Source organism: Oncorhynchus keta, chromosome 9, assembly GCF_023373465.1.
Source record: "Oncorhynchus keta strain PuntledgeMale-10-30-2019 chromosome 9, Oket_V2, whole genome shotgun sequence".
Lineage (NCBI taxonomy): Eukaryota > Metazoa > Chordata > Actinopteri > Salmoniformes > Salmonidae > Oncorhynchus > Oncorhynchus keta.
This window is the reverse complement of record NC_068429.1, coordinates 35,834,829-35,849,410: the sequence shown is the minus strand read 5'-3', so window position 1 is coordinate 35,849,410 and position 14,582 is coordinate 35,834,829.

Here is a 14,582-nt window from a genome sequence, read left to right as displayed (position 1 = left end):
CAGACTTTGATCATTTAAAGAGTATCTGTATTGATTTTAACTCAGGAGTCGCTGCGGACCCGACTTTTCTGAACACTTCTTCCCGACAGCTAAAGGTCAGAATGTGCAGAACTCTCTACTTTACGGACAGTCTCTGCTCTACTCATTCGGCTGCCCAGACAACAGACTACTCTGGTGAATGGTACTCGTTTAATAAAGTTAAATCAAAGCTGAATTTAACTCAAGACAGATTCCAAACCTAGTCGTCTTAATGTGAAAACTCTGACAAAATCTTCTCTAATTTGTAATTCTAACCAACCAACATAAAAACATGTCTAGTGGAATCTTTACCTATGAACTTAATGATCATTTCTCGATAGTGTGCATTAGAGATACTCAACTACAAAAATGTTATCCTCGTCTGATATTTTTAAATGTAGTTTATTTATGCAGTGTTTCCTGTAAGCCTGACCCTGAGTTAGCTCTGGAACATGTCTTGTTTTTTTTTATTAAAAAAATAAATATATTTTGTAATTTATTTTATCTGGCAGATAAACTTGCTCTTTTTAAAGGACTCATCGTCAAGATAAAATCCTTGATACACACACTCTGAATTTATTCAGCTGAGAAATCAGGCCTGGTCCAAAGCAAGGCAAACAAGGTGATTGGCAATATTTTAGGCAATTGTTCTGTAATTGACTAAAAAAGCTAAATAAAACCTCCTTTTAATAGGGCTGTTTCGACATTGTGGCCATTAAGCCCCTTTTTCTACTTACCCAGAGCCAGATGAACTAATGGATACCATTTTGATGTCGCTCCTTGCAGTTTTAAAGACATTTAAGGTAGTTCCTGGAGACATTGCCAACTTGCGCAATGACTTGAAGTCTTGCAGCTGGCATCTAACTCTGAGTAAGTAGAAAAAAGGGTGAAGTTGCCAAAATTTCACACTATCCATTAACCCGCTTGGGTTAATGTCCCCGCACCCGCAGAAATCAAATTAGAGGAAATATTATTACCATAATAAAAACAATCCCCATCAAAATCCATCTGTTTAAGGTCGAGATATATTTATTTATATTCAATCCAATGGAAGGTGGCCAAGCTACAGTGATGTTTGTCAGACCATGAGTCTGAACAGTTTGGGCTACACACTAACATGACCCGTCTTTAGAATGGGGAGACTCTCACGAGCACGTATATGTATCTCACGAACACATACAGTTGAAGTCGGAAGTTAACATACACCTTAACCAAATACAGCTAAACTCAGTTTTTCACAATTCCTGACATTTAATCCTAAGAAAAAAAATCCCTGTCTTAGGTCAGTTAAGATCACTGCTTTATTTTAATAATGTGCAATGTCAGAATAATAGTAGAGAGAATTATTTATTTAAGCTTTTATTTCTTTCATCACATTCCCAGTGGGTCAGAAGTTTTCATACACTCAATTAGTATTTGGTAGCATTGCCTTTAAAATGTTTTACTTGGGTCAAAAGTTTCAGGGAGACTTCTACAAACATCCCACAATAAATTGGGTGAATTTTGACCCATTCCTCCTGACAGAGCTGGTGTAACTGAGTCAGGCTTTTAGTCCTCCTTGCTCACACACACTTTTTCAGTTCTGCCCACAAATGTTCCATAGGATTGAGGTCAGGACTTTGTGATGGCCACTCCAATACCTTTGTTGTCCATAAGCCATTTTGCTGCAACTTCATTGTCCATTTGGTCCATTTGGAAGACCCATTTGCAACCAAGCCATAACTTCCTTACAGATGTCTTGAGATGTTGCTTCAATATATCCACATAATTGTCCTACCTCATGATGCCATCTATTTTGTGAAGTGCACCAGTCCCTCCTGCAGCAAAGCACCCCCACAATATGATGCTGCCACCCCCGTGCTTCACATTTGGGATGGTGTTCTTCGGCTTGCAAGCCCCCCCTTATTCCTCCAAACATAACGATGGTCAATATGGCCAAACAGTTCTATTTTTGTTTCATCAGACGAGAGGACATTTCTCCAAAAAGTACGACCTTTGTCCCCATGTGCAGTTGCAAACCGTAGTCTGGCTTTTTTATGGCGGTTTTTGAGCAGTGGCTTCTTCCTTGCTGGGTGACCTTTCAGGTTATGTCGATATAGGACTCTCTTTACTGTGGATATAGATACTTTTGTACCTGTTTCCTCAAGCATCTTCACAAGGTCCTTTGCTGTTGTTCTGGGATTGATTTGCACTTTTTGCACCAAAGTACGTTCATCTCAAGTCGACAGAATGTCTCTCCTTCCTGAGCAGTATGACGGCTGCATAGTCCCGTGGTGTTTATACTTGCAAACTATTGTTTGTACAGATGAAAGTGGTACCTCCATGTGTTTGGAAATTGCTCCCAATGATGAACCAAACTTGTGGAGGTCTACCATTTTTTTCTGCTGTCTTGGCTGTTTTCTTTTGATTTTCCCATGATGTCAAGCAAAGAGGCACTGAGTTTGAAGGTAGGCCTTGAAATACATCCACAGGTATACCTCCAATTGACTCAAATTATGTAAATTAGCCTATCAGAAGCTTCTAAAGCCATGACATCATTTTCTGGAATTTTCCAAGCTGTTTAAAGGCACAGTCAACTGAGTGTATGTACACTTCTGACACACTGGAATTGTGATATAGTGAGTTATAATTGTAATACATTTTTGCAAAAATTACTTGTGTCATGCACGAAGTAGATGTCCTAACCGACTTGCCAAAACTATAGTTAGTTATCAAAACATTTGTGGAGTGGTTGAAAAATGAGTTTTAATGACTCCAACCTAAGTGTATGTAAACCTCTGACTTTGTACATATTTTAATCTAGGACACCCAACAGTCTCACAAGACTTGTCTGAAGGTAGCCCGGTACCAGTAAAACAAATTCATGGAAGTATATATGGAAATAGTTTAGTGTCAACAAAAGGGGTTAAATATGGGGGGAAAAAATATATACAGTATAATCATTTCCTGATCTTTTTTTCCATCTCTCAGATATAGGATAGACACTTTAAAACAAAATACCCTTTCATGCATTTTTTGACTATGTTTTTCCATGTATGAATGCTGTTAAATCACAGAGATTTATTTGTGGCAGACTTTGCACTAATCACTGTATTCTCTATCGGAAGGTGGACTGGCCCCCTCTGACATCGCGTAGGTCAAAATGTTTTATTTTGTAGTAGCCATTTTGCAGAAACTCCCACGTTGGAATTCCATCTGTCACCCAAGACTTAGGTCCAACTGCTTTTACCCAGCAAGCATCGTCCGGCGCAGACATTCATGTATGTTGAAAAGACGTTGAAATTTGGTCCCACTGACCTGGCCTTGACTTCAACGCCCACAGAAGTCATGATTTCAATGTCCACAGACTTACCGGCCTCAATTTGGAAAAGGTTGAGTCCAACTGATGGCTCACTGTCATATACCCTTATACAATATTGTATCATGATGGAGAGGCAATGCATGTTTGAATTTCACCAAGCAGAACAATTTGAGGTTGAAAAGATGATGTTGTCTCATTCTGAAGACAAGTCACCAAGTACAGATAATCTTGTCAGCAAATCGCTTAGAGTCACAGTCAACCATATATCTACCCCAATTTGTCAAGTGCTTGACGTGTGAGGTGTGGCCAGAATTTGTAGAGTCAAATGTCATTCCTCTACCTGAAGACCAGAAATTGACCTTCACTGTTCCTAATAGCAGTCCTATATAAGATTACTGCCTGTATTGAGTAAAATAATGGAAAAAATTGTATTTGTGCAAATCCAGGATTATTTCTTATGTAAAGTTCTGATAAGGGTTTTCAGCATGCATACAGAGAAGCCAAAACTTTTATTTAATGGAAGTTTCTCAGACAGTATATGTGGTGTTCCCCAAGGCAGCCTCCTAGGCCCACTCCTCTACCAAATGTTGACAAATGATTTACCTTCAATAATTGAAAAAGCAAGTGTGATTATGTATACTGATTACTCTGCAATGTATAGTGCTGCATCAGCATATAATGAGCTACCTCACATACTGAGCAATGAATTAAGAACACCGCATTTGGGGCTCCTGAGTGGCGCAGTGGTCTAAGGCACTGCATCTCAGCACTAGAGGCGTCACTACATGTCCTGGTTCTATCCTGGGCTGTATCACAACCGGCTGTGATTGGGAGTCCCATAGGGCGCCGCAAAATTGGCCCAGCGTTGTCCTGTTAGGGTTTGGCCGGGATAGGCCTTCATTGTAAATAAGAATATGTTCTTAACAGACTTGCCTAGTTAAATAAAAAAATAATTGTGTTTGGCCCTAGAAATATGCTTGCTGGTGACCCGCAATTAAACTTGTCAATAGATGGGGTGACACATTGGAAGCATTGCTATCCTGGTCTGATCATATTGACCACATTGTTATTAAGATGGGAAAATGTATAGGTGTGAACCCCCGAGAAATATACTAATATCTAACATTTGTAAGGTGATTAAATCTTTGGTCCTGTCACACCTAGACTACTGTCCATTCATATGATCACCTGCAGCAACACAGAATCTTACAAAACTCCAGCTAGCTCAAAACAGAGCTGTCAGACTAACTACTCATTGCCTTGGCCATGGCTTTGTGTTAAAAGTAAATTACTCTCCGGTCTTTAGATTTTTCTCAGAAATGTAATCCAGTTCAAGAAACCCCATAATTTCTCAGTCCAATTAGTGTATACCAGTAATAGATATAATCACCAAACCTTAGCAAGGACAAATCTCCTCAAGTCATCACTGAATGGAACTCCTTACCAATTCACATTTCCCAAGCAAAAAGTAAATTCACATTCAAGAAAATGTGAATATGCTAATTGAATGTTAAAAGTTACCTTTCAGGTATTTTAACTGTCTGTAATGTCTCCTTGTTCATTGTTTTGTAATTGTAAATGTAAATTATAAATGGTTTTTGTTTGTAATGTATTGTTCATTATGTGTCAGCCCCAAGGAAGATTAGCTGTCATCATGGCATCATGGCTAATGGGGATCGTAATAAAATTAAAACAAATGAAACAATCTTTTCATGCAGGGCTCCCTTGAAAAAGAGACCTGTTTCAATTGAATACCCAGTGCAGTCAAAATCCATGTCTATCTAGAATAGCATAAGATCCGAACAGCTGCAATTAAACCTAAAAGCATGTTCATCAATGAATGTGTTCTCTGAATGATATACTCCAATCAATTTGCCGGAACACGTGTCTAGAGATGGTGTATGCACATAGAGATAGATAGAAGAATCTAGATGGATACAACCTGTGTTAGCAGGCATGGACATTGACATTGAGGGCTTCCAACTTTTTCAATTAATCAACTGGGTGGATTCCTAAGGGTTGGGATCAATCAGCCAATGATCAGAGCATTGTCTTCTTCTTCATATTGGGTTGCCAAATGTTCATTCATGTTCTTAAGCTATATCACTGCTATCTAATGGCCACAATAAATTAATGACAAAAGATTTGGTTCAGGACTCAAGCACCTCAGGGGGCGGTAAATCAGTAATATTAGCTTGACACTAATAAAACACAAAATAAGAAGAAAATATCCTAGTTTCAGGTGGAGATAGCCTCAATGGCACTTCCCATGTTGTCACAGATGCTATAATGAAACTAATACAAATATTAGTCCTCCATCTAACTCTACATATATGCCTTAAAACTGAGAACCAAACAAGTTTTTCCTCATGGTTAGAAATATGGAAAATAGATTTTTGTATTAGCATTTACTTACTTTTACAGAGTATAAATATGGAATCGAATTCAACACTATCTAACTGAATAGCTGCTAAAATACCCAAATCAATGCTTTATCTTATTTGGTTCTAAAATAAAAACCATTGTAGTCTCAAATCATTTCCTATAGGACAAAGCAAGTCTATTTTCTATTTTTTTGCATGAATCTACAGTGCATTCGGATAGTTTTTACACCTCTTTTTCCATATTTTGTACGTTACAGCCTTGTTCTAAAATTGATTTTTTAAAAGTTCCCTCATTAATCTACACACAATACCACATAATGACAAAGCAAAGCAGGTTTTTAGACATTTTTGCAAATGTATTAAAAATTTTAAAAAAGGAAATATCACATTTACATAAGTATTCAGACCCTTTGGTCAGTACTTTGTTGAAGCATCTTTGGCAGGAATTACAACCTCAAATCTTCTTGGGTACGATGCTACAAGCGTGGCACACATGTATTTGGGTTGTTTCTTCCATTCTTCTCTGCAGATCATCTCAAGCTCTGTCAGGTTGGAGGGGGAACGTCGCTGCATAGTTATTTTCAGGTGAACCTTCGCCCCAGTCCGAGGTCCTGAGTGCTCTGGAGCAGGTTTTCATCATCTGTACTTTTCCCCATTCGTCTGTAAATTGCATGATATTATTCAATAGGATTTGATTTAATTTTTGCCCCCAAAAATGTATTTTTCTGTGGCAGTAAATGTTTATGAATGACTCCTAAGTGTGTAATTACAATGTCAATTGATTCCCTGAGGGACAGTTGAAGATTACTTGCACTTTGGCTAATATATACAGTACCAGTCAAAAGTTTGGACACGCCTTCTCAGCTGGACAGTCACAAAATATATTATCTCATGATTGGATTTCTTCACAGCAAAATCTGCAGAGCTGGGATGGTTGTATCCCCCCATACAGTATATATAACATCATATTTGTTGCAAGAATTTTGTATAATAATTTAAATTGAAAAATTCTAAGTTTTGAATCTGATGTTGTTTTGCTTATCAGTGAATAAACTATGTGCCATGGAATTGATACATCGGAAAACTATTTTGCAATCTATATAGCACAGCTGTAATTTTTTTTGGTCTTTAAGGGAAATTCCACGAAAACGTAATTATGCTGAGATTTCAAAATGTTACCAAACAAACCTAGTGACTAATTTTAACAATTTCCACTGAACATTTGACAAAAAAAACACATTTACTGGAAGAACTATGCAGATGCAAGGTTTGGTAACAGAATTTAGGTAAAAACTTTCTTTTTTTTATGTGACCACATATGTGACCACACACGGCAGACGTCTACATTTTTTTATGTGACCACATTTTGCAAAAACTCTGTTAAATATCTGTTCTGAATTAAGATTCATAGACGTCTGCCGAAAGAATGTGCCATCAGCTATGACTTGACATCTTGACTTTGAAAAAAATTGATTTTGGTTATTGAACTATATTAAGTTAAATGGGTTTACATCCAGTAACAGAATTACTGTAACGGAATTACATCATGGGTACATGATCTGTACCATGCAGAAACGCATAATTATGGATATGAATATAATTCTCTTCATGGTGTATCCTGAATAGGTAAACAAAGGCAGAAATAAGCAATATATACCATTGAATATTTAGATATTATTATACAAACTGGCTATTATTCTAAACTGGCTATTATTTTCACAAGTTTTGACATTACAGGTCACACAGCAGGGAACAGTAGAGTTCAGTAGAGTACAGCACAGTAGAGTTCAGAACAGTAAAGTATTATGTTCAGTACAATACAATACAGTACAGTACAGTACATCATACTGTACTCTAATCTAGTATGCTATGTTGTACTGTACTGAGCTCTACTGTACTATACTGTGCTGTCCAAACTTGTGAAACATAGACGTCTCTGATTGGTTCAGATGTGTGCTCGATTTTACACACCTGTCACCAACGGGTGTGGCTGAAATAGCCAAATCCACTAATTTGAAGGGGGTTTGTATATATAGTGTATTTACACATTAAATATCACACTTCTGTCTACTTCAAGTGTACAGTGTCTACTGTCTACTTCAACTTGTTCCTATATAACTACTGTAAAAATGATAAATACACTGCTCAAAAAAATAAAGGGAACACTAAAATAACACATCCTAGATCTGAATGAATGAAATATTCTTATTAAATACTTTTTTCTTTACATAGTTGGATGTGCTGACAACAAAAGCACACAAAAATTATCAACGGAAATCAAATTTATCAACACATGGAGGTCTGGATTTGGAGTCACACTCAAAATTAAAGTGGAAAACCACACTATATGCTGATCCAACTTTGATGTAATGTCCTTAAAACAAGTCAAAATGAGGCTCAGTAGTGTGTGTGGCCTCCACGTGCCTGTATGACCTCCCTACAACGCCTGGGCATGCTCCTGATGAGGTGGCGGATGGTCTCCTGAAGGATCTCCTCCCAGACCTGGACTAAAGCATCCGCCAACTCCTGGACAGTCTGTGGTGCAACGTGGCGTTGGTGGATGGAGCGAGACATGATGTCCCAGATGTGCTCAATTGGATTCAGGTCTGGGGAACGGGCGGGCTAGTCCATAGCATCAATGCCCTCCTCTTGCAGGAACTGCTGACACAGTCCAGCCACATGAGGTCTAGCATTGTCTTGCATTAGGAGAAACCCAGGGCCAACCGCACCAGCATATGGTCTCACAAGAGGTCTGAGGATCTCATCTCGGTACCTAATGGCAGTCAGGCTACCTCTGGCGAGCACATGGAGGGCTGTGCGGCCCCCCAAAGAAATGCCACCCCACACCATGACTGACCCACCGCCAAACCGGTCATGCTTTTTTCTGTCCAAGATGGTGTAGCAGTCAGACGTCTTGTCCTGTCGTGTCCCTTGTATATATAGTTTTTACATATTTTTCTTCGCATATCTTTTAAAATATTTTGATAAACCTCAACATCTAAATACTCTCCTGCAATCCGCTTCACCCAATGTAGCGTGGATCTGCTTTTTTTCTTCTAAAGTATTTATATTTACTTCAGATCTGGAACCCCTCAACTGAAGCTAGCCAGCTAACTACCAGCTATCCGTCAGCAAACCATTGCTAGCGGTCATCAGCTAACCTTTAGCTCGGAAAGCTCTCGCCAGTCGAACAACGCGACTTTAACCAGAGCATAACGGACCTATTATTTTTATTCCCGGATTCCCACCGCAAACGGAACCGGAACGGCAACCCCGGATGACTACTCCTGGCTAGCGTTTCCATCCACTTAGCTTGAAGCTAGCCCGGCTAGAGCTCCTGTGCTACCACCGAAGCATACTCCTGGGCTACAATGTCCGGACCCACGACCGGTCTATCGATGTCACCGCATGAAGAGGCATAAACAGACTTAACCCCATCGCGACGTCCCCCAAAGGCTAACTTTCTAGCCCTTGCTATCTGCTTGCTTGCTAATTCGGCCTGCTAACTGCTAGCCTGCCCCGGTCTACTAACCGCTAGCTTGTTTAGCCCCGGTCTGCTAACTGCTAGCTTGTTTATCCCCGGCCTACTAACTGTTAGCTTGTTAGCACAGGCCTGCTAACTGTCTGAATCGCTGTGTCCCCAGCTAGCCCAACCACTCACCGGACCCATATTTATTTTCAATCTCTTTTCGATTTTTAATTCGATTATACCTTCCGGCAACCTGCCTCACCCAATGTGATACGGAATCGCTATTATTTTTAATTTTTAGAACACATTCAAGAACCTCCAGAAGCTAACCAGCTAACTAGCTACAAGATATTTAGTCATTGTTAGCCACTGCTAGCGGCTTTACCTTCTGCACAGCCAGACAGTTTTTTTAGCCTGGATAACTGTCTCTCCACAACAAGTTCCTGCAGTAATCCCTGGACCACTACTTCTGATCTTCACAGCTAGCTTGCACGCAGTACCGAAGCTATCCCTGAGGCCCACTTCCCGGCCTACTTAGCTGTTCACCTGAACCACACTCATACATGGCTAGAGCCCAATACTCCACCGGATCCTTGCTGTAAACTTGGCTACATAGCTGATGCCTGCTGGACACTGTGATCATTTGGCTACATAGCTGATGCCTGCTGGACTGTCCATTAATCACAGTACTCCATTCTGTTTGTTTATGTTTTTATCTGTCAGCCCCAGCCGCACTCGGGCTCTGTGTGTAGTTAATCCGACCCTATCTGCCTAGTCAACGCCATTTTACCTGCTGTTGTTGTGCTAGCTGATTAGCTGTTGTTGTCTCACCTGCTGTTTTAGCTAGCTCTCCCAATCAACACCTGCGATTACTGTATGCCTCGCTGTATGTCTCTCTCAAATGTCAATATGCCTTGTATACTGTTGTTCAGGTTAGTTATCATTGTTTTAGTTTACAATGGAGCCCCTAGTTCCACTCTTCATACCTCTGATACCCTTTGTCCCACCTCCCACACATGCAGTGACCTCACCCATTACAACCAGCATGTCCAGAGATACAACCTCTCTTATCATCACCCAGTGCCTGGGCTTACCTCCGCTGTACCCGCACCCCACCATACCCCTGTCTGCGCATTGTGCCCTGAATATATTATACCATGCCCAGAAATCTGCTCCTTTTATTCTTTGTCCCCAAACGCTCTAGGCGACCAGTTTTGATAGCCTTTAGCCGCACCTTCATTCTACTCCTCCTCTGTACCGCGGGTGATGTGGAGGTAAACCCGGGCCCTGCATGTCCCCAGGCACCCTCATTCGTTGACTTCTGTGATCGAAAAAGCCTCGTCATTTCCGGTCACAACTTGCAGACTTGTTTACGTGTTGCTGTGCGTTTTGTTGCCAACCAACTTTGCTACCTGACAACTTTATGGTTTTTACTTTTTAATTACCGTTTATATTTTTGTTTTTTCCCTCAACTTTTTCACTCCGGACGCTTTATCTGGACATGGTTCGTCAGGACCTCCAACAGCCGAAGCTAAGTAGTAACATTAGCATGATGCCTTGTAATTGCAGTCGCTGTACTCATAATATACAGGAGAACGATCGCCTTACGGCGAGGATAGCTGTGCTACGAGCCCAGCTTCAGACGCAATCGTTAGGCAAGGGTAATTTCAGTGTAGGAAAGGATGAAACAGCGTCTGTGCCACCAGTAAGTACAGATAGTAGTATAAATCCCCTGGCACAGTCCCCGCAGCCGGACAACTTTCTCACAGTTTCTGGAAGGAAATGCTGTAGGAATGCTCAACCGGTGTCGCTCATTCAGCCGACAGAAACTTTCAACCGGTTTTCCCCATTAAGCAGCGAGTCGGAGTCAGATGCTTGTTCTAGGTCCCAAGAAACAAAGAGATCTTCTGTTGAATCTGACAATTAATCTTAATGCTTGTACAGTCGTCTCAAATAAAACTGTGAAGGACCGCTGCGTTACTCTGGACCCTGATCTCTCTTTTGAAGAACATATCAAGACCATTTCAAGGACAGCTTTTTTCCATCTACGTAACATTGCAAAAATCAGAAACTTTCTGTCCAAAAATGATGCAGAAAAATTAATCCATGCTTATGTCACTTCTAGGTTAGACTACTGCAATGCGCTACTTTCCGGCTACCTGGATAAAGCACTAAATAAACTTCAGTTAGTGCTAAATACGGCTGCTAGAATCCTGACTAGAACCAAAAAAAAATATCATATTACTCCAGTGCTAGCCTCCCTACACTGGCTACCTGTCAAAGCAAGGGCTGATTTCAAGGTTTTACTGCTAACCTACAAAACATTACATGGGCTTGCTCCTACCTATCTCTCTGATTTGGTCCTGCCGTACATACCTACACATACGCTACGGTCACAAGACGCAGGCCTCCTAATTGTCCCTAGAATTTCTAAGCAAACAGCTGGAGGCAGGGCTTTCTCCTATAGAGCTCCATTTTTATGGAACGGTCTGCCTACCCATGTCAGAGACGCAAACTCGGTCTCAACCTTTAAGTCTTTACTGAAGACTCATCTCTTCAGTGGGTCATATGATTGAGTGTAGTCTGGCCCAGGAGTGGGAAGGTGAACGGAAAGGCTCTGGAGCAACGAACCGCCCTTGCTGTCTCTGCCTACTTCCCCTCTTTCCACTGGGATTCTCTGCCTCTAACCCTATCACAGGGGCTGAGTCACTGGCTTACTGGGGCTCTCTCATGCCGTCCCCGGAGGGGGTGCGTCACCTGAGTGGGTTGAGTTACTGATGTGATCATCCTGTCTGGGTTGGCGCCCACCCTTGGGTTGTGCCGTGGCGGAGATCTTTGTGATCTATACTCAGCCTTGTCTCAGGATGGTAAGTTGGTTGTTGAAGATATCCCTCTAGTAGTGTGGGGGCTGTGCTTTGGCAAAGTGGGTGGGGTTATATCCTTCCTGTTTGGCCCTGTCCGGGGGTGTCCTCGGATGGGGCCACAGTGTCTCCTGACCCCTCCTGTCTCAGCCTCCAGTATTTATGCTGCAGTAGTTTATGTGTCGGGGGGCTATGGTCAGTTTGTTATATCTGGAGTACTTCTCCTGTCCTATTCGGTGTCCTGTGTGAATTTAAGTGTGCTCTCTCTAATTCTCTCTTTCTCTCTTTCTTTCTCTCTCTCGGAGGACCTGAGCCCTAAGACCATGCCTCAGGACTACTTGACATGATGACTCCTTGCTGTCCCCAGTCCACCTGGCCGTGCTGCTGCTCCAGTTTCAACTGTTCTGCCTTATTATTATTGGACCATGCTGGTCATTTATGAACATTTGAACATCTTGGCCATGTTCTGTTATAATCTCCACCAGGCACAGCCAGAAGAGGACTGGCCACCCCCCATAGCCTGGTTCCTCTCTAGGTTTCTTTCTAGGTTTTGGCCTTTCTAGGGAGTTTTTCCAAGCCACCGTGCTTCTACACCTGCATTGCTTGCTGTTTGGGGTTTTAGGCTGGATTTCTATACAGCAATTTGAGATATCAGCTGATGTACGAAGGGCTATATAAATACATTTGATTTGATTTGATTTGGTTTCATGCATGTCAACATCAGAATCCTCCTCCCTAAGTTTGTTTTACTCACTGCTTTAGCACACTCTGCTAACCCTAATGTCCTTGCCATGTCTGAATCCTGGCTTAGGAAGGCCACCAAAAATTCTGAGATTTCCTACAACTACAACATTTTCCGTCAAGATAGAACTGCCAAATGGGGAGGAGTTGCAGGGTACTGCAGAGATAGCCTGCAAAGTAATGTCATACTTTCAGGTCCATACCCAAACAGTTCGAACTACTAATTTTAAAAATGACTCTCTCCCGAAATAAGTCTCTCACTGTTGCCGCCTGCTACCGACCCCCTTCAGCTCCCAGCTGTGCCCTGGACACCATTTGTGAATTGATCGCCCCCCATCGAGCTTCAGAGTTTGTTCTGTTAGGTGACCTAAACTGGGATATGCTTAACACCCCGGCAGTCTTACAATCTAAGCTAGATGCCCTCAATCTCACACAAATCATCAAGGAACCCACCAGGTACAACCCTAAATCTGTCAACAAGGGCACCCTCATAGACGTCATCCTGACCAACTGGCCCTCCAAATACACCTCCGCTGTCTTCAACCAGGATCTCAGCGATCACTGCCTCATTGCCTGTATCCGCTACGGATCCGCAGTCAAACGACCACCCCTCATCACTGTCAAACGGTCCCTAAAACACTTCTGCGGGCAGGCCTTTCTAATCGACTCGGCCCGGGTATCCTGGAAGGATATTGACCTCATCCCGTCAGTTGAGGATGCCTGGTCATTCTTTAAAAGTACCTTCCTCACCATTTTAGATAAGCATGTTCCGTTAAAAAAAATGCAGAACTAAGAACAGATATAGCCCTTGGTTCACTACAGACCTGACTGCTCTCGACCAGCACAAAAACATCCTGTGGCGGACTGCAATAGCATCGAATAGTCCCCGCGATATGCAAACTGTTCAGGGAAGTCAGGAACCAATACTTTGCAGAGAGAGTTCAGTGTGTCAAATCGGAGGACAAATCTAGAGTCGGCTTTCTATTCCGCAAGAAAGCCTCCTTCACTCACGCCGTCAAACTTACCCTAGTAAAACTGACTATCCTACCGATCCTCGACTTCGGCGATGTCGTCTACAAAATAGCTTCCACTACTCTACTCAGCAAACTGGATGCAGTTTATCACAGTGCCATTCATTTTGTAACTAAAGCACCTTATACCACCCACCACTGCGACCTGTATGCTCTAGTCGGCTGGCCCTCGCTACATATTCGTCGCCAGACCCACTGGCTCCAGGTCATCCACAAGTCCATGCCAGGTAAAGCTCTGCCTTATCTCAGTTCACTGGTCACGGGTGCTCCATCAGTCTTCCAATCCTTCGTAGATTATATTTTCAGGGACCTGCACGGGCAGGGTGTAGTGGTGTATATCGATGACATTCTGATATACTCCGCTACATGCACCGAGCATGTGTCCTTGGTGCTTAATGTACTTGACGACAGTTGGAGCATGACCTGTACGTCAAGGCTGAGAAATGTCTGTTCTTTCAGCAGGCCGTCTCCTTCCTAGGGTATCGCATTTCCACATCAGGGGTGGAGATGGAGAGTGACCACCACGGTAAAGGAGGTGCAGCAAATTTTAGGGTTTGCCAATTACTACCGGAGATTTATCCAGGATTTTGGCCAGGTGGCTGCTCCCATTACCTCACTGTTGAAGGGGGGTCCTGTACGTCTGCAGTGGTCGGTTGAGGAGGACAGGGCTTTTGGGCACCTAAGAGCTCTGTTTACCTCGGCTCCCGTGCTGGCCCATCCGGATCCCTCTTTGGCATTCATAGTGGAGGTGAACGCTTCCGAGGTTGGGATCGGAAC